At 47.2% G+C, this 12204-nt stretch overlaps 2 protein-coding genes across 4 annotated transcripts in view; both read left to right on the top strand.

The window, feature by feature from the left end:
• LOC135895753 (uncharacterized) overlaps nt 1-12204 on the top strand; it is a 169452-nt gene that overhangs the window by 13082 nt on the left and 144166 nt on the right. The window contains exon 1 of one of the 3 annotated variants that reach the window (XM_070540408.1): nt 4314-4418. The exons of the other annotated variants lie outside the window; for them this stretch is intronic. The gene's annotated coding sequence lies outside the window, so the exon portion shown is untranslated. Of the gene's footprint in view, nt 1-4313; nt 4419-12204 lie in introns of those variants that run through there. 3 annotated transcript variants of the gene reach the window in all.
• LOC135895752 (adhesion G protein-coupled receptor E1-like) overlaps nt 3908-12204 on the top strand; it is a 513515-nt gene continuing 505218 nt past the window's right edge. The window contains exon 1 of the mRNA XM_065423909.1: nt 3908-4171. The gene's annotated coding sequence lies outside the window, so the exon portion shown is untranslated. The remainder of the gene's footprint in view (nt 4172-12204) is intronic.

The following is a 12204-nucleotide window of genomic DNA, read 5'->3' as shown; positions in this document are numbered from 1 at the left end:
TTTTGAACGCCAGCGGTCCGTGAGTTCCGCGGCGCGTCCGGCGCAACGGCAACGTCCAAGCTGGTAGCGTCCGGCGCACCGTGGATGACTGTTTGACCGAAACGAGACTTGCAATCAGGTTCTGTGTCTGTGAGAGAAAACTATTGTGTCCATATGGACCAGTGCACAGTATGGCGTGGTGCGGCGTGGTGTGGTGGGGTGTGCTGTTGCGAACGCGCGCCACAACCATGTTAAGATTGTGGCTGGTGTCATCTCCGACCAATCTGCTTTGCCGGTGTAGCCATTTCGTGCCTACATCTACTCTCGATTACGGGAGAGCCAGCATTTTCTCTTTTTTCCTATTCTGCGTGGAATTCCTCGCCCTCATGCATGCCTGATACACAGACTGCGATTAGGCGTCGCCTTCACGCGCAAATATTTGCACATCATTGGACGGACAGACTCCCCGGACTGTTCAGTGTGTGGCGCTATAGAGACTATAGAACATGTGCTCGGGGTGTGCCCTGAGTATGCGCGCGAAAGACTGGCAATGGCAGATACATTGAGACATTTACACAATGGACCACTGTCGGAGGACCTCTTGCTAGGCGCATGGCCACAGAGTTGGCAGACGACAGAGGCAATGCGTGCTCTTTCACGTTTCCTAGGTGACACGGGCCTGGACTCACGCCTGTTATACCAGTTGTGTAATGTGTCCTTTACCTCGTTCCTCCCATTATCATCCCCATTGTGACCCTTTTTCTTCCCCTCTTCCCCTTCCCTTGCGTAGAGTAGCAGGCCAGATGCTTCATTATCCGGCCGACCTCTCTACATTTTCCAGTCAGTAAAATACTTCTTCCTCTTCTTCTTTTTAAGGCAAGTGTAGCCGGTACAAGAGGGCAAAAGTTCAATGACATTATTCTAAAGGCCTTCTACAGGCGATCTATATGTTCAAGACAAAATAGAAAGTTTTTTTTTTACATTCTAAACATTCTACATGCTAAACTATTAGTGAGAGAGCCACGTAGTAGCTTCACTGGAACGGATGCTCTGCCACTTCCTAGTTTCTTTTTTTTCCTCTCTCTTGCGTAGCAGTCATCACAAGGGACCGCCTCTACGGCAAAGACGGTAGGTGTGAAGAAAGAAGAAAAAAAAACGAGCTTCGGTGGCAGTATGGGCGTGGAGATCTGTCTAGCACACGTGCAGATCGGCGGCGATACGCTAGCAGAGGACGTGACGCTTTTGCGAAGCAGGAAGTACACGCAGGGAACACGGTTTCGCTTTCATTTAACTCATGTACACGTGTCCTCGGTGGGCGAAACGTGTTACGGTACTCGGAACACAGGTGCTGCCACTACATTTTATTGGGTTTGAAGAGTCTTTAAGTTTGTGAGCTTGTTGTTTTAGATTTTTTTTCACGGCTTGACACAAACCGCAATGACCACCATTTTATCTTTACTGGCGTTCAACCGCCCGTAACTGGTCATTATTACATGTGGGGGAGCAAATGACGCATATCACTTAATAATTATGACAAAAAAAAAGAAACTCAGTGCCCTTCCCCTCTTTGAAGAAGGTTGACCAGCGAAGCTGTGTATGTGGGCTCCTTGATTGCGAACTGCACCTGCGCTGTAAGTCGGCCAGGCATTTCACTATTTTAGGGATCGGTCTACCTATGGGGAGTGGTTAACGCTTGAGTGAGTGAGTGAGTGAGTGAGTGAGTGAGTGAGTGAGTGAGTGAGTGAGTGAGTGAGTGAGTGAAATAACTTTATTTCGGCGCAGAGAAGACGCTGGGGAGACCCCGCGCCACCCGGCTAGTCCCACGAAGGCACAGCCAAGCGTGCCTTAACAGCCTGATGGCGGGCACTCTGGATGGCCAGGGTGCTTCCCCTAGCTTCGGCGCGGGTCGGCCCGGTATTGTACAATCTTCGGGATTGGCCCACGTATGGGGAGGGCTTAACGTCTGCGTCACCTCCGCCGCCGGTCGGCCACACATTGTACTATCTTCGGGATGTTTTTTTTTTCTAAATGCAGACAGGTTAGTGGGGAAAGTAGCCCTTAAGAGCTTTGCCGTATTAACATCAGCTAACAAACCTCTAAATACCAACAAAAACATACGCACAACGAATCAACCTAAACAGCAGGAGCTAAGAACATGATTAGGTCAAAAAGAGCCAGAACCGTGTATGACCAGGCCCTGAAATCCATTCGCATACTGCTTCCAGCATGCGCCATTCCGGCAAAGTCGGGAGTACGGATCTCTCTCTAAAATTTTCTTCGCCTGAGGACAGAACACTGGAATCTGGGCACTTGTCCCAAAGGCAAGTGATACTTGCCTTTGGGCAAGTATCACTTGCCTTTGAGATTGAATTGAAGATTGAATTTGGATTGAATTTTGGATTGAATTTGGGATTGAATTGAATTGATTGAATTGACTTGAATTGAATTCAATTTTATTGAATTGAAGAAAGGGGATCGGGGATTAGGAGCTTGATAGGGGGGTGGGGTACAGTCATGTACCACCTACGTCTTAGTCTGAAAGACGTATTACGAACGAGTAGACGAAATTACGATATACGAACAATGAAAAGATACCCTGTGTAGCGATCATAGCAGTAAAACCTTAAACATTGGGACCCGCCGTGGCTGCTCTGTGGCTGTGGTGTTGGGCTGCTGAGCATGGGGTCGTGGGATCGAAACCAGGGCACGGTGGCCGCATTTCGATGTGGGCGAAATGCGAAAACACCCGTGTACTTAGATTTAAGTGCATGTTAAAGAACCCCAGGGGGTCGAAATTTCCCGAGTCCCCCACTTCAGCGTGCCTCATAATGAGAAAGTGGTTTTGGCCCGCAAACCCCATAACTTTTTTTAAACATTGGAAGTAATACGGACGCAACATAGACAGACAAAAGTGGTTCTTGTGGGGAAAGCAGGAAAGGCTAGCACTACCTTCTGCAATCCATGTGGGAGCACGGCTCAGTGCCAGCAGTGTGGGGGAGGATGGACTAAAGGAGAGAGAGGGTAGGAGGGAGAAAGGTAGAGGGTCGTCCTAGCAGCATCAGAGCAGCCCGGCTGGGAGGGCCCAGTGGGCTCGACGGGAGCAGTAGGCTGGTGATAGACCGTATAGGAGGTGGCCCAGCAGAAGCGAAGTTGTGGCGGATCAGGAAGCCCGAGGTGGTGGGATGGCCGTTAGGCCATCCGTCTTTGTAGAAATGTCCTATAGTCTCGCCGAGAGCCCCGACGGGTCGAAGTACTCGACGACACTTAGGAAGGCTGGTAGCTGATTACGACGGGGGAAGAGGATATCTTCCTGTCGTGAACATGGGAGCCCCAGGCTGTGAAAGTCCTACAGAAGTCGGCCGCGGTGCTGCAGGTGAGCAGGGCAGGCCAGCAGGAGGTGCTCCAGAGTCTCTAGTTCACCGCAGGAGGCACAGGCTGGCGAGGTGGCTTACCCAAGACGTTGTCGGCGGCCTGCCGTCCAGTCCATGTGTGCTGGTAGCCAATGCAGGGATAGTGAGCATCCTGCGTCCTGAAGGGCCGTCAGTCTTGAAGAGAGACGCGCAACCCCAAGGCTAGCCCTGTCAGGGCTCTGCAGGCAGAGCAGCGCCGCCTTGGAGTCGCAGAAGATGGCAGTGTGGCTTAGAAGTAACAAGGGCAGGATACGTAAGAGTAAATGAAAAGCAAATAGCAGGGATCGCAAAAGATTCGAGGAGATAATGAAGACCTTTCCTGCTGCAGCGTTCTGCTACAGAGGACTGGCAGACGTGATGCAGCTGGAGATAATAAAGGCTTGGCTAAAACGCTGTTGGTTGCGGAAAGAGAAACGTGCGCAAGTGGTGGAACACCGGGCCATGACATCGGGGCCACGTCATTGCATTTGCGCAGCCAAACCTACCCGTCATGTGCCTACATGTGCGGCGCAGCTGGCTCTTCTAAGCCTGTTCACGACCAGTGCGTCGCCAGGGCTGACAGGCCCTCTACCGAACGGTTGGTGGATGAACGGTTCTCCCAGCTTTGATGCGCCATCGTTGAATCAGGACAAAGATTGTCTCTTGGAAGCACCGCCGCCAGTTCGCGCCATTTGCTTTTGTTTTGGTGACCAGATTCCAGAAAAAAAAGCGCCCATTTCATCGAAAGTTCGCGCCACTACATCGCATTCGGACAGCCAAAGTGACCCTCCATGTACTTACAGGTTAGTTACCGTAAAGCTTCCTATTACGGTAGTAATTATGCCAGCATGGCAGATATGTCGCGACCAAATGATTTTCTTTTTCAAGCATGCACGCTCAGCCGCAGTGTACGTTTTGGCGTATGTTGGTGCTCGGCGGCGGTGTTGAATTGAACCCTGGACCAATGACTAAGGCGCAGGAAGAGAAGCTTGGTTTCGTGTTCGACGCTGTACAACGCCTTGAGAAAGCGAGACCGGTGACATCGAAGCAGTAAACAAGATTTTAACATTTATATGACCCTAAAAGATGATGCTGACTTGCTATTAAAAAAGTGTACAGGGCCTTAAGATCAAAGGTCAACCCTTTTCTTCACCAAGGAATTTTCAAAAATACCATGAAAGTATTTCTAAAATATGAAACCAAATGGAAAATTTATAATCTAGAGTTTCATCGATGACTGTTTCCAATGGTAGCGTCGACGTTTGCAAAGAGGAAATTGGTCTGTGTTACGCTGCTATCGTACGGGTTGTTCTGTCTAGTAGAAAGTGGCCTATCATAGTTAAATGATTTAAAATCAAGAAAGAAGTCGAATCGGTGTTAACCCGAAGTTTTAAACTATAGAACAGCCCTTTCAGCGTATCGCGCAACTTTTCTGAACCTGTACGCGAGAAGATAATAAAACCGTGGCACTTTTGTAAATAGCATGAACGTGCTTTTGTAAAAAGGTAAAGAACGTGTTCGTCTTTTTTTAAAAAGAAACTGCTTTTCGATAATGACCTACACATATGAGGCACCAACGCGGATTAAGCGAAGAAGTTTTCGCGTGTGATGGCAGAATGACATGTTGCTTCTAACCCATATCTTTGGGACCACCTGTACACCTTGACTGTCACGTGACCCTTCTTCTGATAGCTATGGTGCTTTGCTTTTACAGGAATATGACAAGTGTTCTGCCAATTGAATGTCGCGCTGTCATGACTCATTCATTCCTCACCTGCGTCATTTGTTGCATTAACAGAAAGATGGCTTCATCCCAGTAGTCCTGATTTTCTTATTTACTGCGAGAGCACCTTTGAGGCGGCGGCGTTGCACTATCTTTCCTCCATGTTTGTTTCTCTCAACGCATAGCAGCTTTGATATGCCATCATAGTAAGCGTTCTATATCGCCATCCCGATATGTCAGATTCTTTTGCGGATGAATTTCACCGTGTCCCTACTGACGTAACGGATAATTGCTGCAAATCCACTCTGATTGTACGTTGTGATTCTAATTGTCCTAGCATAATTTGGTCGACATGATCTGTCAGTTTCACTCATACTGAATCACGGGGATTGATTATGGGTTGTCTTGACATTTCTCTCACACGACTAATTATTCATCGCACTAGTTCATGAACCGATTAAGCTAATGTTCCGGATTTGATTCTCACGAATGATTCTGATATTTTCTGAGATATACTTCACTTAGATGGGCCTTCTGATCACGGTATTACTGGCCCCGCGTTACTCAGACTCACTAGAAAAAAAAAGATAAGGAAACGCCGTAAGATGCTACAAGAGCGCTAACTTCGGCAGAATTAACTCTGAACTTTCCCTATTTTCAGATCAATTTCTTAGAAGTTCGCAGTCTCGCTCAGTCCAAGTTAAAACCACTATGAAAACATGCTTACTAAACTGACGAGTTAGCTCCCGTTACCAATATAATATATGACGACAGATCGCCCTGGTTTAAGCAGCGTCTTCGTCATCTTAATAACGAGAAAGTTGCTTTACACGTAAGCAGTTAAAAACAAACCTAGAGCTTTCTAGGATCGATACACACAATGCCACGAAGATTACCAACCTTTTCACAAATCCTCTCGCTGTAATTTCCACGAAAATACCTTGTCTTCCGTACTGGCCTGAAAGCCCTCGGTGTTTCTGGTGTGCAGTCAACCCTGTAATGAACCTGAAATCCTACTCACTTATAACACTGTTGCTGTACTTACCGAGTCTGCTTGTGCACAGAATGTTTCATTATACTTTCTCATTAGTACGTACTTTAGGGGATACTGCGGCTATGCCGAAAGGTTGACACGTTAACTGAGATTTCTAGGCTAGAAATATTTATTAGTGAGGGTGGTATTTTTACTCTCATCAACAAACTGAACATACAATTCACTTTTGATACTCGTGCATTCAACAACATCACACTAAGAAATCTATCGTCGAGCATTTCCCCCGCTATGTCAGTGCTTCCTCAATGATCTCTAACGCGTGGTTACCATCCCCATGAGTAGAAAGTTGCAAAAGTCATCCTGATTTGTGCGGGCGACTTCGCAACATACCGTAAAATTTTATGTGACGCTGACTGGGCTGTTCTTCATTCTGACCTTGACGTAATTAGCGAGTAGAGCTCAACATGGCTGATGCTGCTTAATCTTTCAAAGAGTAAATTTGACTCTTCCCCTAACCGTCCGAGCCAAATCCCCCAAATAATTAGACGATTAACAAGAAGATAATAGAGCATGCGCATTTTCAAATATCACGGTGTTCATTTAAGCTGAAGTTTAGCAGGGAAACGCCCATCGAGCACACTCTAGCTTCACCGGACCGTCCGCTTGCCTTGCTGAAACGAAACGCGAAACATGCTTGTTCGCACTTGCGCAGACTAGCATATGTCACCCCAATCCGCCCAAAAGTTAAATATGCGCGTCGGCCAGGTATTTGGGACCCTCATTATGCAAATCTAGTTGATGACATTGAATCCCTGAAAAAACAAAACAACGTTGACCGACTAATTTATTTTTCTTATCCCTGAACACTCATGTGCAACGGTACAAAAATAAAGTTAAACGTGTTGAACTGGGGAATCTTGCACGTTGCTGGAAAATCACGCGGCTCTCGATTTTTCCATAAGCTTCACTGTCGCAACTTGCTTCGTGAAGACTTCTTTGAAAACCCTTCTGTAATCTTCCCTTGACATGTTGATTCCTGCGAGATAAAGCACTTCTCGTGTCACACATGCCATTTCGCCCAGTTCCTCGTACCTAAAGCTATAATTAATTGATGGGAATGGTCTGTCGCCGGACAGACACTGTTACTGGCCCCCTTAAATTCCATGAGCTCCTTAGCAACGCCTACTGTAGCTCGTGATGCATTTCTAGCATTTAGTGCATCTTATTTGCGCAAGTTGTATAGCTTTATTAAGCATGATCTTTGTATATATGTGTTTTCCTGTGTCCGCTGCTTACAGTAGTTGTAATCTCTTGTTCATGTCCCCGTGCATTCTGATCTATTACGTTACTTGCGAATTGTTTTGTACTTATGTATTACCTGATCTTATATAGCCCCCCCCCCCTCGCGGCCCCTTCCTTTGTCCTTTACAGCCACTTTGAACTGAATGAATGAACGAATGAATGAAAATAAACCAAGCAATAGAAGAGCGTGAGCAGGTGTCAAGGGCCTAAAGAGAAGCCTCAAAGCTGGCATTTCAATAAACGGTAACGCTTGGAGGAATATGAACCGAGCAAAGAAAACATTGGCGAGCAAACTTCTGCAAAAAAAAAAATCTTATCGTGCAAGCGAATGCTATGTGCATGACATTCGCGAAAGACAAGCACGCAACAAGAACTCTTGAAGTCGGTAAGAGAACTACGAGCAGGACATAAAACTCCCAATCGTTTATTATAAAGGACGAAGATGGTGACATCTTCGAAGGAAACGGCTCTCGCTTCGGTACTTGAGCGACGCTATTGGTGATAACTTTGACGAGAAAGAAAGCGTAGTCCCAACTCAACCAGATCCAGCAACAGAGGAGGCTGAGGGCTGAAAATTCAATGGGGGAATCGCTTACGTAAAGAAAGCAGAATAAAACATCTGTAATAACCCGGCAGTAAAACAACATAAGATCCCAGAACAGCCGATCAAATAACTGTCAGAAAAGCAAGGCAGAGCTGACTAGTGCTGTAGAGCCAGTTATCAAAACAAATTAAATTCGGATTGGGTGGTGTTAAAGCAGGGTGAGCTCTATCTACAAAAGGGAAATGGGAGAAGGATAAGCTAGGCGAGCCCGTATTGACTGAGCCCGTATTGACTACATATAATAACATCAGTGCTGTATAAAATGGTAATGCGAGCCATAAAACTGGAGTTGTCAAAGTGGGTGAAGAACGACAATATACTGGGGGAACTGCCGAACGCGTTCATACTATGCAAATCATGCCTTGGTACTAACTCAGCGCTTGTAAATTTCAGTAGCTCCGTATAAAGTTTTATAGCTAGCAATTTTAGATATTGATGGAGCCTAAATCAGCCTACAGGGAATCGCTGTAGGACTGTCTCAAGCACGAGGTCATTGACGGATATTTATTGGAGTTGTTGAGAGACATATACGGAGACAACCTAATACAAATTGCATGGGAAGACCGGAAATGCAAACAGCTTGTGCAAATTCGCACCGGGGACCGAAGCAAGGATGCCCTCGGCCTCCGTCGTTGTTCACGCATCGTATTAAGCGAATATAAATAGTGCCACGGGGTTGAGAGTAGCCAAAACGGATAGGAAAGTGTATTTACAAAATATATACGGAGAGACACGGCTGCAAGCTAGATGACAGAACAACAACACGAGCACTACTCTGATCGTCGTCTTCAAACTTTTTCCGGCGCATTCTTCCATGCTCCGCAGGATTTGTACTTCAGTGCGCGGAAATAGTGCATAACCCCCTGCGGTGAGAGCGCCATCTCGGCGCTTAAGGAGCAGTAGGATCGTGTCCGGCAACATTAGGCTTAAGTGGGGAGACGCGCACAATATCAGAGGCGGACGCAGCAGATGATCGACTGTCCCATGGAGCGATCTCGTACGTGACGTCAGTGATCTCGCGTAGGACCTTGTAAGGTTCGGAGTAGTGGGCAAGAAGTTTTGACGACAAGCCAACGTGGCCGCAAATCGTCCAGAGGAGGACCAAGGAGCCCGGAGAGTAATTAACGACTCTGTGATGGCGATCGTAGCTGGCCTATTGGGACAGCTGGGAGGCATAAAGACGATCCCTTGCAATCTGGCGAACTGTGAATATGGGCGTGCAGAAGAGTGACGTTTTCGGTGAATAAGGCGTCAACGATCGGGGCAGGATGTAATCGCCATCGGTGCAAGTTGACGTATATAACTGCTTGAGGAGGTAGACGAGCGGTAATCCACTGAGCACAGGTGCGGTTGGCGTACAGTAGGAGCGTCACAGTAGCACGGTAGGTCTAGCTGAAGCAAGCCGCTTCCAAAGTCAGTAAGGGCAGAATGGGCAGACCAAAAATTCATACCGAGGATGAGTTCACGGGAGCATTTCTCGAGCACGGCAAGCAGTACGCTTGTGGATCGGTCAGCAACCCTTATTCGAGTGGAGCAAATCCCTAGCACGGGAAACGTTCCGCCTTCGGCGACACGAATGAACGGTACTGTGGGTGGTGTCAGAGCCTTCTTAAGGCGGCGACAAAGCTGCGAATTCATCACTGATGTCTGAGCCCCAGTATCCACTAGAGCAACGACATGTGCGTCATCCAGTTTAACGTTTATCAGGTTCCTTCTTGTCTGCAGTGTGGTTAGAGGATTTGGCAGGAGAGTCGTCGATGCAGTATCACCTATGGGAGCTGTGTCGCCTAGTTTTCCCGAAGAAGTCGTTCAATCGGCGACGTAGGAATGCGGAATCGGGGAGAGCGAGATGATTGGCGACGAGACAACGGCGATCGGGACTGGTGACCACGTGGGGATGGGGAACGATGATACGGCATGGAGGGAGCGTCATCTCCGGTGGTTTGGGGTGGCTCACGATAGGGCTGAAATCGGCCATGATCCATGTCGGGACGACGGTTGTATCCATAGGGCGCCTATGGATACAAAACCGACGTTATGATCAGCGACGTGGCAACAAAGAACGCTAAACGCAAAGTGACAGAGGCTGAGACAATCTCATGGGTGGCGGCAATGGAAAAGAAAGTTGTTATGAGTAACTGCCTCAGAGGAAAAAGATGAAATCAGGAAAAAAAAAAAACACTTTATGACAACTAAAGGGGAAGCTCTTTAATTCTCGAAGCGAGATCAGAATGCCTTAGAACACGTAGTTATAAAGCGAGGTACATAATGAATGAAGAAGCAGGTGCTTGGTGCGGTAAATTAAGCTAGCTAGAGAAACGACGGAACATGCTTTCTTAAATTGCGAAAATATCTACCCAGCTGCCGGTTTGGGATCATCTGGCCACCTTTAAGCCCTTGAGTTCAGGGATAGCAGGGGGAAAGTAAACATGTCCGCAACAAAGTTTACTGAGAGGCGACTGGAAGATTGGTGGCAGGAATATAAGGAAGACCAGAAACAACGGACGCGTATAAAAACAGATTTCCCAGTAATGGTTGAAAAAGTTTGATACTGGAATTCGTTTATGTTTGTACGCTTTCTCAAAATATAGGTAGGACATTAGGCAAAATAAGAACAAGAGTTTGGTGGCCCTACCCACCACCCTGTTTCAAAGGGGACGCTCATAGCATCCATCCATCCATCCGTCCGTCCGTCCGTCCGTCCGTCCGTCAATCAATCAATCAATCAATCAATCAATCAATCAATCAATCAATCAATCAATCAATCAATCAATCAATCAATCATGCATGCATGCATGCATGCATGCATCCGCGGCAGCGGTGGCGCCGGGCGTCCGAGGGAAAGAAAATAAAGAATCAGAAAGCTTTCCTTCGCCCATAGCTTTCGACGCAAGGCTTTCGTGGTAAAGATTACGGTTACATAAGCTGTACTTGCCGGAAAGCGGCAATTTCCTGGCCGGTCTATATATAGCACAGCGCGTCGCGGCTCTGCCAGTCGGTGTGATGACCGGGGCAACGCCTCAATAGATCGCGAAATGTAAACGCGTAAAGACCTCCGCTCAAATTTTGTATTAGAGAGTTTCGTGATCATCGGTGAACTTTTTTTTTACTTTCCTTATGTGAGAGGTATTGCTACCAGGCTGTAGCATGTGCTTTAGAAAGAAGTGCAAGGGTAATTACAGCCTTCGCGGGACTAGCTGATCAGAATACTTGAAAAGCTGAGACGCCCAACAAATTTTGCGATATCACAGCCTGCCTCATTCTCGCTGCCCACTTTTTCTGCACAATTGGTCAATCACTGACCAAGAAAATTGAAAAGAATTCACTATCGAGTGATGAGTGCTTTCAATCATTTCTGACGGACACAACTTACTTGACTTCTTCATATAACATTTGAAACTTCGACCTTGGATGCCAGTTAAGGGGGAGGAATGGTGCACAGAGCGACATTCAAAACTATACTGAAAACACAAACATGCGCACGCTAATAAATATGCATTACCCTAAGAATTTCAACCGCAGATGTACTGCTACCCAATTAGGAGCGGATCCAGAACTGGCACCATGGGGCGTCCTGATCAAATTATGCAGAAAAGAAAAGGGGAGGGCGGGCATAGGATGTATGCTTAGTACTGTAAGCGCTGTAGTGCCTGTATTCTCGGGGAAGAAGGGGAGGGAGGGCCCCAAGGCCCTCCTCTAGATGCCCCAGTGCATTTAATATAGTATAATACAAATACACAGCAAATGCGGCCCGATGCAGCGGCAGGTTGTCAATACCACACAATGGGCAGGCTGGTCTTCATCTCCTCTGTAGTATTGAGTTCGACAAAACGTCGCGCGCATGGAATCCTTTACATAGCTAATGTTTTCTAAGCTTGAGATTTTCTTCTTTGTGCGCTTCGTATCCCACAAGATGCAAAGGCTTCCATTACGCGGATACGTATCTTCGCTGCGAAACTTCCTCCTCTCTCAATCACGTTCCCTTCAATCATTGTGGCCTGGGGTACGAATAAAAAAAAAAGAAGCAAAAACAAAACGTGGATCGTAGAACGAACTTGAGCGGCCTCCAAATGCAAAGCTTTCCCGGTATCGGGCCCTAGAAATTCCAGTTCGGAAAAGAGCCAAAGTGAAATGTAAACTCCAAAGCGCACTTCTCCGCGAACTGGAGCAGCCGGTGCCTCGGAGGCAGCAGCAGTACCAGCCGCGGCACACA

This window comes from Dermacentor albipictus, chromosome 6, assembly GCF_038994185.2.
Source record: "Dermacentor albipictus isolate Rhodes 1998 colony chromosome 6, USDA_Dalb.pri_finalv2, whole genome shotgun sequence".
Taxonomy (NCBI): Eukaryota; Metazoa; Arthropoda; class Arachnida; order Ixodida; family Ixodidae; genus Dermacentor; species Dermacentor albipictus.
Note: the sequence above shows the minus strand (reverse complement) of the source record. Positions and strands in the feature narration are given on the sequence as shown.